We start from the raw sequence: 14874 nt of genomic DNA on the forward strand, positions 1-14874 counted from the left end.
TTGTTATTAAAGCTAGTACCCTGATAGTATAGTGTGTAGTGAGAGATCATCAGGAGCGCCGACCAATCACAGCAAAAACTACATATCTGCACATTTATTCTAACATGTCAGTCCTCAAGTCTCTTAAACTTTAAAGCATCAATCCACCAAGCCGAAAGTTGTGGGTTCAAATCCTATTGAGAGCAATCTGTTTCCTCAATCTCTAACCCTTGCGTTGTACAGACATTCTGCCATGGCCAATGATATTTCTGTTGTGTTGTCGGTTTCTTTAAAGCTGAACTCTCGTGTCTCAAACATTGCTGCTCATAAAGTATGAACAGAGCTGTGCTGAATATCCTGTCACAACATAAAATTGTGAAACATAACTCTTTAATATCACAAGAACAACATAAACAAGATAACAGTTATATTAACTGATTATTATATTAATGAATTAATTTAGTATTAATTATTATTATTTATATAACAGCATATTTGTTACAAGATAACAGTTTACATTACAAAAACTACAGAAACGTGAACTCTAATTACTATGTTGCCAATGATAGGATTTAAAAGATCTAATAATCTATATTGTATTATGTTATTGACAACATGTTATATTAGGCTATATTAAATAATATTATATTGTGTTATGTAAAGTTATGTTACACTACTTCACACAGATTGCATATACATTTCAATAAAATACCATATAAAACCTCACAATAGATATATGAGATTATATTACAAAATATTATGTATTATTATATTAGAATGTAGTTTAGTACATGAATGGACATTAAACAAGAGGTTACAGAGGTTTTTAAATCTGCCCAACCCAGTTAAAAACAGCATATTTTGCCTCTCAGTAACCTAATAACTTGGGAATTTGGATGATGTACAGCTGGATACACCCATTTACATTTGTGTACTTTTAATACCACTCAAACTGAATGATAAAAATAATTTGCACATATCTAATTCATTAAAACGAGTGATTTTCATTGAAAAGATTACACTTTTTTGTGATTCATTTTGAAATCAGCCTTATTTGAGATTTGTTTAAAAGAATTTCCAGATTCGTTGTTAATTAAAGGTGGCATTTGAATCAATTGCGGTAGAAACCAGCAGAACACTGTCAACTAGTGTTCTGCGAGGAAGTCATTAACTAACTGCATGAACAATCAGCCAGAAACTAGCCAGCCGGCTGTGTATAACTGGCACGACTATAGCCAGATCGGCTGGCTAACAAAACCTAATCCTGCATGGCTGAGACCAAATTAGCTATTAAGGATAAAATAAATTCGGCTAACAAGGCTAAAACCATCTCGGCTAAAGCCCAGAACATGATTTTTATTGTTTATATACATAAATCTCAACGTTTGTCTGTCTGTAGTTAACCAGCCAAGATAGAGTGATAAAGTTCTAGCCACAAAAAATCACATTCATACTAGATTAAACTCACAACACTCAAACCGCAAGACTACTAACAAGGGAGCCTAACCACAAGGCTAAACTGTTCTTATCGCTCACATCGCTCTCACCTCATACTGTATATACTTTTGTCAAATGTGCCTTTTCATTATCAAATAATACTTATTTTTTGTTATTTTTTTGAAATGTTTTCAAAAGCTAAATTTTTTAAATTAGCTATTTCTTCATATTTAATCTTCAAATTTGTCGTTTTAATTTCAAATGTGCCATTACACTCCTATTTCTAGTTTTGCCTGAGTTTTGATTGCTAAATCTATAAAGGCTAAATACTTCTTACATGGACAATTGTATTATCTTGAGTAGGAGTTGTATTATTTTGAGTAGGAGTTGTATTATCTTGAGTAAGAATTGTTTCGAAATTCTCTTTTCAATTAGTCAGACAAAGTATCTGCCAAAGACAGTCTGATATCTAATTTTCATGTTTATCTAGCCATTACTTGCTAATTATTTCACAATTAAACACCTTCACAGTTTTATTTTTTTGTCAATTTATTTGAACTGCCAAAACACTTTTCTCATGATATAAAGTTTAAAAATTAAAATGGTAAATGTTGTAAAAGTTTAATAGAAATAAAATATTTGTGCAAATACTTTTTTATTATCCTGGCAACATCGGGCATTCAGGTAGTCGCTTATATTACTGAAACCAAGTCAAACAGGCACGACCAGCCAAGCTTGCAGAGGCGGAGCTCAACCAGCTAGAAGCAATAGATATAAGTAGCCCAGATGAGCAAAGGAAATCAGAGCACATGAAAGCCTCACACTGTGCAATTACTTGCATGTATATGTTTATTGCATATTTAACCGTACCCATATATATATTCGCAAACTATATACTCTCACTGCCTTGCACTCAAGAAGGTTGATTCTGGGGGAGCATCTAGATGAACTCAGTCAGTTCCTTTACACAGTATTAAAGTGTTAGTAATGATACTCTCTTACATTTGACATGAAATACTAAAGTACTGATGTCAAAGCCTTTTATTGCTGTGTTACATTAGAAATAGTTTTAAGTGCGCCTACTTTACCACAGCCACGAGTTTCTGTACAGGCAACTATTGAGACAACTATAATATTGGTCAATATAGGGTTTGAACCCATGACATTCAGGTTATTAGACTGACAACTGTTGCATCATCAGAATAACAGTGCTAGTCTTTATTATCTGTGCTTCTTGATAAAAATGAGCAAAAGAACAAACAGACAGACAACAGCCAATAATATGGATTAAGAGCATGTAAGTATGAGTAAACCACTTTAAAAACCACTTTAAACTAGTTTCAATTATTTACAGACAATCTTTACTATAATAAGTACTGTGTTCATCTGTCCAAAGCTACGGATAGATTTTGAGAAAAAAAAACATTGTATTGTATAGGATTTGAACTCATGACATTCAGGTTCGCAGCATGACACCTGCACTCATTGTTCATATTCCAAAGTGTAAGAATAGTTGTGCATATACATATTCTCTGTGCTTTATTTGAACACCTGATTATCTACCACAGCGCACCAGACTGTTATGGTGCTAGTATTCATGACAATATTGGTACAGCTAATAAAATTACAAAAAAACTCATGGTAACACTATCTTATTATATTTTATTATATATCATATATTTTATATATTAAATATTTATATTAAATTGAATATAATAATATTTTTAATTTTTTTTAAGTTTGAAAGCTAGGAATTTTCAATCATAATTCATAAAATTTGTTTAGAGAGTTTTCAACTTAAGTATAGATATTATTTTTCTAAGTTTAAAATTAGTTTAAGTTTGTATATTTGCTAGTCATATGTACCTTAGAACAATCACAAAATATAAAACATGTCGGTTGTTTTATGTGGTACATAATAAATAATGACTTATTCCAAGCATATTTATAAACATGGAGTTATCTTTCTAATGTAGCTGAAAATATTTACTCCATGAAAAAACTTGAGGCTAGAAATTAGACTAGGAGATAGGATGGTTTTTAGAAATTTGTAAATTTACAACTGTTGATTTATAAAGACTCTCCCAATAGATTATGCTGAAGAACGTATTGCTATATATGTAACGGCTCATACTCAAATTTCTTAAATTAATCGAATTACATATTATTGGTTCAAAATTATAGTTATAGTTATAATTAGTCAAAAGTTATAGTTGATTTTGTTATATTTTGTTGTTTTGAAGTATGTTATATCACTTTATATTATATCCTGCTAAACAAGGTAATGAGAGAAGAGACTTTTAAATCAAAAGTGGAAACAGCTATAACTCAATATAATTATATTACTTTACAAGTGTGAATATTAAATTCATAAGTGTTTCTGCAACATTCTTTAAAAAGGCTAACAGAAAAAAATAGTGGTATTACACTTCCTTGTTAAATTTTCATTCATTTGAATTTAATAGGCATCAATTTTTTGCAGTCAGTTCATCACTTTTGGTGTTGGATTTTTACATTTAAAGAAACATCGACATTTTAAAACTGTAAAGTCCTATTTTTTCAATTCAGTTTCAATAAAAAGGAAATAAATTTTGCTCAGAGTAAAAGATACAATTGAACTTCAATAAAAATCATATTTCTGTAGAAAACATCTGGAGAACTGTAATCTGAAACTACTATGAACAGCCAAATTTGGTGTTCTAATGTTGGTCAAAAGACCTTGATGTGTTACACGCTAAGGTATACTCTTGCTTTTTTACGCTGACTCCTGCAGGTTACAAGAGAATGTTGTAAAAGAGACATCAGAGCTAGGTACGTACAGCAGAAGAAGTAAAAAACGTCAATTAGAAACCAGACATACTTCTGTGTTCCTAGTTATCTCATATGTTAAAATTGAAATGTTTTATTATAAAGTTAGCAGAAAGGCTTTGTGCCAAAATTGATTAGATAATATTAATATAAACAAATATACCACGTAAAGTTTATTACTAGATACTTATAGTAGGATGGGTATAAATTACATATGAGCTCTGTGCCTTAGTTATATATATATAGTAATTTATAATATATATATACATGTATATATATATTTATATATATATATATATATATATTCATGCTACAGACAGTACTGTTTCAGCCATATATATATAAATATATATAAATATATATAAATATATAAATATAAATAAATAAATATATATATATATATATATATATATATTTATATATATATATATATACAGTGAAACATGGATAACTCAAACTTCACGGGACCGAGCGAAAGTGTTTGAGTTATCAGAGCGTTCAAGTTATCAGAGCACAGTCACAAGTGAATGTATTTATCAGTAGATACATATACAAACTACATGTATATATAAAACTAAAGTATAGGTTGTTTGTTGTAAGTTAAAGGGCATCTGATGTAGAGTTTTAAAGTATTTATCAGAAAGGATAGATATTATTATACACTTGAGATTTGTGTGTCGTTTTAGGTGATGTGACTGCTAGAAATTTTTGAGATTAAAATTGGCAAAACCTAATCGCGGTTAAAACGCTCAGAAGACATTTTTTCTTCTGAGTGTTTTACTCGAGATCAATTTTGCCAATTTTAATCTTAAAACGTCTTGTCAGTCACATCACCTAAAACTGCAAACAAATCTCAGCCCAATAGAAAAATATCTATTCTTTCTGATAATTTTTAAAACTGGACATAAGTAAACATTTATGACCAATGCAAAAAAGCATGCTTTACATCTGATCAGTTGTTTCATTTAAAAAACTTATCGAGTGTAGTCTGTGACAAGGTATTTTTTTGAAAAAGATCAACAGTGTGACTTATTGTAGAAATAGATTTTAAACAGTTATTATAGTCCTTAAAAACTTGTTAGCCTTTTCTAACAAAATTGGCCCATCGATAGGTACGCCTTCACTACGCACTTGCCTAAACCAAGTCAATAATACACCATCCAAATCATCGTGCGACGTTGAACGATCTCTTAGCCTTGATGAGTTTTGGTCACATAACGATCTTATTCTTTCTTTTTGTTTAATCCATGTTGACACTGTACTTTTTGGAAGATCTTCTCTTTTTGATAATGCTGATAGCTTTTGTCCTGCTTCGATTTCCTCGAGTACTTTAAGTCTGTCAGAATGTTTCCACGCTTTTCTTTTCTTGCGTGATGCCATCGTAAAGCGGATGTCTGTTGTAGCGGACGCCAAGCCACGAGCCTATTTGTGACGTTTTATCTTTATGTATCCGCATATAATCACTGTTACAATATGTATTTTGCATGCTGTGTCTATCTTTATTAAATTTTTATCGCTAATACCTTCTAACATTTATAGCTTGGCCGTAACTAAGCAAACGTCTTAGCGACCGTATTAATCATTTTTATACGATTTCTTTTTCGGTTCCATTATACGGTACGGGAGAAATTATATGTACACTATACGCGTATAAAAAGCGCTTTCGTTAAGAAAGCAGACTAGTCTTAGCTCCGCGACTAGTGGAAACTCCTTCGAAATAAATTGAGCGAAAAACACTTTTGTGAATTCGGCAAAAAACTGTTCGAGTTAACGGTGCCGAGGTCGAGTTATATAAAGCCATTTATCATTGCGTGAGAAAGGACCAAGCAAATCCATTCGAGTTAACCATGTGTTCGATATATCCGAGGGTGAGTTATCCATGTTTCACAGTATATATGTACATATATATAATAGAGAAGTGGTCAGGCCTACTGCTAGCAGCACTCTACGCTCTAAAAAGTGTGGAGTGTTATAACTAACTAGAGTGTTGGAATAGGTTATGTTAGTTATCTTTCTTCCAAACTGATGTTTTACTCTGGGGTGACCCCAGAGTAAAACATCAATCTGGAAGAAAGATAAGTAACATTAACCTATTCCAACACTCTAGTTAGTTATATACAATGTATATATAACTAAAAGCAGGTGCAAAAGCATATAAAAAGAGAACCCTGCACTAAAAACCTAAATGATAATTAGTGGAGTATGAAACATTTGAAAAAAATATTAAAAGTAAACTTTTAGTTATTGCGCTACAAATTTGTTTCGTGCGGTGCACTCATCAGACACGGTTGTACTAAAATGAAAAGCTTTACCGACTGTGCCGAAATGTCAGAAATAGGCACGCTGTGTTAATCATGTGATTTAGTGCTAAGTGTAACCGAGAAGATAACTCCTAGCATGTCTGTAATTAGAAGTCAATTCATTTCTTTTATTCAATGTGTGCTTTGTTTGTATATGGTTGTGCTTGAGCTAATATTTTTCACGTTATGTTGTATGTTGAGTTGCTGTTTTTTAACTTCCAAATGCGCTTGCTCAATTCTGTGTGGTGTTGTTTGTTTTTGCGGTTAAACGAGGCTTTATGGTTGCTGTATCTAATCTAAAACTGCTGTATCAGTTTTAAATTCTGTTGAGCAAAGTCCTATGTAAGTCGTTACGTGGTTATTTGTAGGGTTGTTCACTGTTGCTTGATATATCAAATTTTTGGCTCTGCATTTTCCTTCCAAAGGGCAGTTGTTTTTTGTCTGCAGTTGCAACTTTTTTCGTTGTTTTCTCTTTGTGGTGTAATGGTTTTAGTAAGGGTTTTGTTGCGCGCATCAATGATTGTTTTCATGTTTAGCATTACTGAGTAGCTCAGTTTTACAGTTTGTCTATTAAATATTGCTTGGAGTGTGTATTTCTTTGGGAAGCATGTCATAACTATGCTGAAGAATTTTTGTCCAATATTTGTTGCAACATTGTTGTGACTTTTCTTCGTCTTTTACGTTTTTGGATTTTTTCATGTTGGTGTCATATTGTAGTTTGCTGTTGTATCCATTATTGTGGAGTGCTTCTTGGTATGGTTGCACTGTGCTGTTAAATTGTTGTTCATTTGATGAAAGTGCGTTTAATCGTTTGTTTATGTTGTCTGGTAAGTTTTTCAGTATAGAAGGTGGATGGTTGCTTTGTTTGTGCACATATAGTATTTTGTTACCTGGTTTTTGGAAAGGCTTGAAGCTGCCATCTTGTAGATTTAAAGTTACGTCAAGAAAGTCTACTGATCGTTTGTTTGCTTCAATAGTAATTTTTAAATTGTTTTTATTAAATATGTTGCTTATTAGTTTCTTTGTTCTCTCTATAGCTTGCGGTGTACCTTTGCAAACCGCAAGTTCGTCGTCTCTGTATAGTCCAATACTGCAAGCCAAGTCCTTGGGTACTTGAGTCAGTAAGTAAGTCCCTACTAATTCTCAAGTCTCCGCTCTATCATAGCTATCCATAGTCACGTCAAACAATTTATTAAAGTTTTTCTTTGACCAGGCCGTGTCGTTGTGAAATACAAGCAATTTTTTTTGCATGCAGTATGCTTTTCTTTTCGTTTTCTGTGATATCTGTTATGTTGATGTTGCTTGCAAATTCTAATGCTTTTTTAATAGTGTCTCTGTTATTGAAGAGTAAAATTTACAAAATTGTTAAATTATTGTTCATTTGATGAAAGTGCGTTTAATCGTTTGTTTATGTTGTCTGGAAAGTTTTTTAATATGGAAGGTGGGTAGTTGCTTTGTTTGTGCACATATAGTATTGTGTTACCTGGTGTTTGGAAAAGCTTGAAGCTGCTATCTTGTAGACTTGAAGTTATGATTAACACAGCGAGCCCAATTCTGACATTTCGGCACATTCGGTAAAGCTTTTCATTTTAGTACAACCATGTCTAATGAGTGCATCGCACGAAACAAATTTGTAGCGCAATAACTTATAAAAGTTTACTTTCTTCTTAATATTTTGTTCAAATATATATACTAGGCAAATGATTTTGAGTAACTAACCTAGAAAGCTTTACTGAAATAGTTACCAAAATATATAGATTTATTTACATATATATATTAAATATATATATGGAGGAAACTATTTTATATATACTAACTACACAAATGGCAGACGAATTATTTTTAGTAACAAACCTAAAAAGCTTTACTGAAATATTTATCAATATGATATCTGTATTCAAGTCCAGCTTAAACTAACAATCGTTATGTGCAACATTCAACATTTTTAGTTACTAGCTCTAACCAAACATGATGCTTAAGCACTTTAATTAATGCAATGATTATCTGCCCTGATCTTTAAAGGTCTGCCATAAGTTAGCGGGTCCATCTCTTTTAGCCAGCCATATTCTTCATGTAGTTCAAGATGTGTCAACTCATCCGAAATGGATAAAACTGCTATGTTAGTCATCTTAAACTCAAATTTTCAATTGTTCCATGGCATGTTAGGTGCTGACTTGGCTGGCGTGAGCTGAAGGTTGCAATTCTGGCTAGGGGTAGGTTATCTACCGCTTCAGTAAAAGCAGCACAAACAATTATAGCAAAGCTAGCCTAGTATGTCCATTCTACACCTTCAATTTTCACTGCCTCGTTTAAATTCACTGAGACTGTTTTTTTTTACACATGGCTGAACTTATATACAATAAAAAATGCAAAACCACAAGCAAGCCACAATAACTGCAAAGCCAAGCTATCTTTGTAATTGTCGTCGCTCTAGCCATTTACTTGATATTCTTTTCGGAATGCCCATGATAAATGTGTACTTTTTGTTGCATGGTACGTCTTCGAGTTATGATGACCCTATTAATTAATTATTTTAAATTTAAAAATTTGACTGGTAAAGATTTTATAAGGGAAATAAAAATTAATTTTGTTGTGCAACAATTTTCTTATTATTATCAAAATTATTCAGATTTATTGTAAGTCATGGAAAGGCCAATGAATGGTTCAGTCGTAATTTTCTTAACAAAGCGTTGAACATTCATGTGTGTGGGTTAGTTTCTCATGAGTTGTAGTCTTTATTTTCAACAGAAAGACAAAAAAGGCTACTATTATAGTAAATATTCATATTAGATTAAGTTATCTTATTTCATAAGCTAAAGATACTTAGCCGGAGACAACTAAAATACCTTTATTATACATAAGCCATTCTAATATTTGAATGAAAGTGTAGCGTAAAGAGAAATGGTTTTTCACAATTAGTTTCAACTATGCCTCAAGCTTTACAAATTTTTTATGATGCATTATGTGAACAAATATGTATAAAAACATTTTTTAAATAAGCATGGTAAATGTTGTATATGTTGATAACATATAATTTTCTGTGCAAAAAATGTCCCTTACTTGTTCAATGTTGTGCATTCATCTAAACTGATATATCAACATATTCAGACATAACTGCATGTAATAAACCATGTGCATATATGTACTAAGTTATGAATCTATAAGCCACATAATTTATGTATAAATATACATAGATTATGTGGCTTATAGATGCATTAATTAGTTATGCTTTACATATACATTGTATGTAAAGCATTACACTTGAACCTTTACTGCTCCACTTAGACCAAGCTGCTCTGTTTGAGTATCAACTCACGGTACATATGAAAAGGACAGTCAAATGTAGGAGAATGCAACTAACTACAAAGATTAGATTTTCCTTATTCTTCCTATTTTAGTTGTTACGCCTCTTTAAACATGTGTAAGGCCCGGTCCTCTTCCTCTCCAGCCAGTTGTCTCTGCGCCGACGCCAAAGCCAATAAGCTGTCTCTTCTCCGTTTGGTGACCCTCTAATCGCACCCTCAGCCAAGCCGACTTCCTGTTGGTTAGGCTTAGCCAAGCCATGTGAAAAGCCATGTGATTTAGCCAGCTGGTGCTATGGCCGCCAATCGCTTGGTTTTTTTAGGTGTACTATGCTCAAAAAGTAAGAACTGAATTATTTAAAGCAGAAAATAAAAAAATCTAAAGTTTTTGTTTATGCTTAGAGACTAATTGTAATTTTAAAAGTCATGGTGGCCGATACAGACCGTGAGTATAAAAAACAATTATAATTTTTTAATAAATGACATTGTTCAATGTGTCGGCTCAAAAACTAGGCCACTTATGTTTTTCTCTTAGAGAGATGTGATGATGTAATGGTTAAATAGCTAAAATAAGGTAATGGCATTGTTTGTGATTTAGATAACGAAATAGGGGCCACAAGCTCAATTAAAAAAAGAGCTGTGCCTATCTTTCTTTTTTGAAAACCAAGATTTTCAAGGTAAGAATGTTAATGCAGGACACTGTAACTAAAAGTTTACACAACGTAAGACAGAGCATCATCTTGGATTGGAGTACAAAGCACACTCCTGGTTTAACAAACTCCTCTAAGACAGAGCTACCTCTATGTATGGGACACGAAATGTACTCCTAGTTTCTTTAATACTGTGCTAATCTCATCATCTACAATGTTTATAAAATAAAAGTATTAGGAATGTTGATAACCCAGTTTCAGGTGGCATCCACTGTAATATGTACATGCTAAATAGCTGTAGGGAAGCTAAAATACAGCCAACTCCCATCAGCGTTGACCCAATGGATAGTCGAATAAATGCCAGTATATGCGTTCTACTAAAAGAAAACCAGGAATATTTTAAAGTTATACTAGCAATACAACATACTAAACTTGAAGCGTTTATTGTTTTTAGTGTTACTAGCTTGTGAATAAAAATATTTATGTTTTAGAACAAGCTTGTTCCTTGTTTAGGTGGCCCGACAATACGCATGTAACAAAATATTAGTCATAAAGTCTAAAGATTTCTTCCAGTGTGCCTACGCGCCTAGTCTTTGAAACATTAGCCCTTTGTAACACTAATGTTTTAATCAATATTCAATACTTGTGTGAGGTGAAGAACATTGTTGTCTCTAAGGCTTAGCCTAAAACGTTATCTGGAAAGCATTATCAGAGCAGTTTCATTTCATACGTATGTTCCGGTACTACTAGAAGGAAGCTAACGCTACTAAACTTTAACAGGCAAGTAAAGAGATCTGTCAATAATATTTAATAAAAAGTGAAAACTTGAAAAAATTGTTATCCCATTCAATTAAATGGAAAGACCTTTTGTCCAACCCTATTGTAGTAATATTCTACCAAGTTAAGTTTGAGTGTAAGATATCACGGACACACTTTATTAAGATCTACATGACAACAACCTAGCATTTTAGCTTGAAAGATATTATATACTGTAAAGGAATTTGCCGGCCTTTACTTGGCACGATCTAGACTATTTCATACAGAAATAAATTGTGAGTGGTTCCGTTCAATTTTTAATTAGATAAGGAAAGCCACTAGCCATAGAGCGTATGGCCATTTGCTCTGCTTAACTAAGTGAGTGCGCTCCTTATATATAATAACATTGCCCGTTCTGGCTAACGGAGAACGGTAAAGGCGTGGTCACACGAGCGCCGAACCGAACTAAATGACGCAAAACGACGTCGCTTTCAGCTCTAAAAAGTTCGGCCAAAGGACATTTCTGGCCGAAACGAACATTTCGGTCCTGCTCGAAATTTCGTGCCAAACCCTTGCTCTTATTGGCTGGTTAAAATTCTAGAGTTCTAGCGAGCACGCGTCACATTTCTACTTACGTTCGCGTGAGTAATGTTAAAAAAGAAATTGGACAATACTTTTATTTCGTTAAATAAACCACATGAAGCAATTTACGACAAGGTTCACCAGGACTTATGATTGTGTTGCATAAATGTAAGATGTTGGACTTAAGTTTTGCATAAATGTAAGAGAATTGTGATTTTCTTTCGTGTAAAATATAAGTAATGTGTCATATTCATCCTGATGAAGTATCGTTTACTGACTTATTTATGTAAAACCACAGTACTATGATAAAGACTGTTTTTGCTTGTTATGTACTCAGCATAGAACAACATTCATATGTTAATAAAAAATATAATTATGTTGATGGGAAGGGTTGGCAAAATCTTTGTATCGAGTGATTTATTTTGAGCAGCTGAACGATCTTCTGATAAATCTGGTGTGTAATTATAATTGGTCCTCAAAGTTTTTTTGCTTACAATAGAAATATTTAACTCAAATACATAAAAACTCCCAATGAAACCGTGCCCTGTCTCTATACGTATGGTATCTAGGAAGCGAAGTTACTTCAGTGGCTGTGTGACATGTGCCACGAACCGAACCAGTCTCCGAACCGATCTTACGCCGGTTCGGTGCTCGTGTGACCACGCCTTAAGAATACCGGCTAACAAAGTGAATAAACAGGATCGCTAGTGCGTTGGTATGTCAAAAATTTAATTGACGATAAATGATAGCATAACGAGTAAAACAAAGATATAATAAAAAGGACATACAATAAAATAAGAAATGTAACGCCATGGCCCGGCGTTCACCACTATACAATCATTTCATGCTATTATTCACATCATGAATATCATAATAAGAAATAATTAGTGAATTAGTGCGCGTAATTATGTACATAGTAGTGTGTCACCACTTGATGAAATCAGTCTGACCAATGGTTCATATTGGTTCACCTAAAACAAACAAATAACTTATTAGCCAGTATTGTTAGACTATAATTCCAAAATGACACACAACTACCTTAAATAAATACAACTGCAGATTATTGAGCTAAGTTGTATGTTATAACTGGTATAAATAATTTACAGCTCGCCAGTGTTTGACTTTAATAAACAAGCACTAGTGAGCTGAATGGTAAGTTTTTCATAGCGATACTAGGAAACTGACTGCATTGCTTGAGTGTCTTGAGTTGACTGGTATAAATCAGCAATTATTACCTTCTCTAGGCTGATGCAGTATGTCTGTTATTACTAGTAGCAAACAGTTATACAAGTTTATCTTTTGGAGTGCTCTCTCCTAAAGCATACCTAAATGAAAGCAGTTATCTACCCTTACACGCTACTTTTATGTCATAGTTATAAAGTGTGGGAACTCATAATTTTGTATAAAAACTACTCGGTATTTTGAAAAACTGATAGCAAAGTATATGCAAATGACATTAAAGTAATTATGCTATTTAGGCATGTAAAAGTCAGGAAAATTTATATTGGAAGCTGAAACTTATTTTAGCGGCATGGTGCTATAAACTAGAGATGCCCCGATTCTAATTTCACCAGCCGATTCAGATACCGATTCGATATACCGATTCTTATTGAAAAACAATCCGATTCAGATACCGATTCAGATCTTTTGCGTTGCATAGATAATTGTTAATTTTATTATGCAAATATAAATATAATGTAAAGAAAACATAAATATTGATGTATTTATTTGTTTGTATTCATGTAAAAAGATCTACATGTATATATATTCACATACTGCCATACCGTGCATCTAGTAACAAAACAGTCCATTTTTCTTGAAATCTGTTTTTAATAATGGTAATTACTGTTAGTGGTACAGCTTTCTCTGTGATAATGCAGTCTCTCTTCTACTGCTGAACGAACTGCTGTGCCTGTACACGTTTAGAGCAAATAAATGTTTCTTTTAATTACCGTTAGTGATTCAATTCTCTCAGTGAGACATCTTTATCTTCTACCACTATCGATGTAGCCAGTCGTACTGAAAGACTCATTTGCCACAGAAGATGGAGGACAGGCTAAATACCATTAAGCCACTGAGGTTATTTTATGTGATACAAACAATACATCATATCGTCAGGATCAAAAGAGATAAATAACTTTATGCATCGACTGCTCAAATTGCTTTCGTATTGCTAGTAAATAGAAACATTACACCGCATTCTTGTTTCTCATCATTGTTCTCTTGTTCATAAAAAGTATTTGAAGTTTCCGACTTTTTAAGAAAAAATTGGCCGATACCGATTCAGATAGTTAACACCCATATCGGCACCGACACCGATTCCAATATTAAAATCTGGGCAACTCTACTATAAACCATTTTAGTAGAACAACACTCTCCAACAGTGAGCAGTTGGAGTTGAGCATGTGTTACAATAGGCACTCAGAGTTTGTTGATCTTTTTTGCTGTGATAACCATGCCTAAATCTAAAACTTACATCAGCAAATATTAAACTGGCACAAATCTTTTTGGTTTTGTAACAGAACCCGTCAGTATTTTTACATCATAAACGATTGCTTTTGTGCTTTGAAATGATCAGGTGGCTAGAATATTTCAAGAGTGAAATTCAAAAATCTTGATTGCCGTTAAAATTTCCAGATAGAAAAGAAGCATGCTTATGAAATGTATAGTTGAAAATATAGCAACATAATAGGTGCTAATGTTGCAATTTAAAGGCATCAACCGGTATTAACTGCAGCAATAATAGCAACTGGCGATTTCATTTCACACATATTTTCCTTCGGAGCATTTAACCATCACCAAGTTTTGTCGATTTTTGGTAATTTTCAAATATTTTGACAATAAAATGATATCGAACATCAAAACTCATTGCAAATGAGAAAAAATCGATGCTTTCTGATTAAACCTTCTAAAGTTTTGTGAAAGTTCAACTTTAGTACGAGTTTTGTTACAACTGCACTTAACTCTTTGTTAAATCGATCACTGCTTGGGTTACCGACATGTTTCCTAGAATCATGATGCTATGATGTCAATGATGACATGATTATTCCAAGCAATATA

The sequence above is a fragment of the Watersipora subatra genome, chromosome 6 (genome assembly GCF_963576615.1).
Source record: "Watersipora subatra chromosome 6, tzWatSuba1.1, whole genome shotgun sequence".
Classification (NCBI taxonomy): Eukaryota; Metazoa; Bryozoa; class Gymnolaemata; order Cheilostomatida; family Watersiporidae; genus Watersipora; species Watersipora subatra.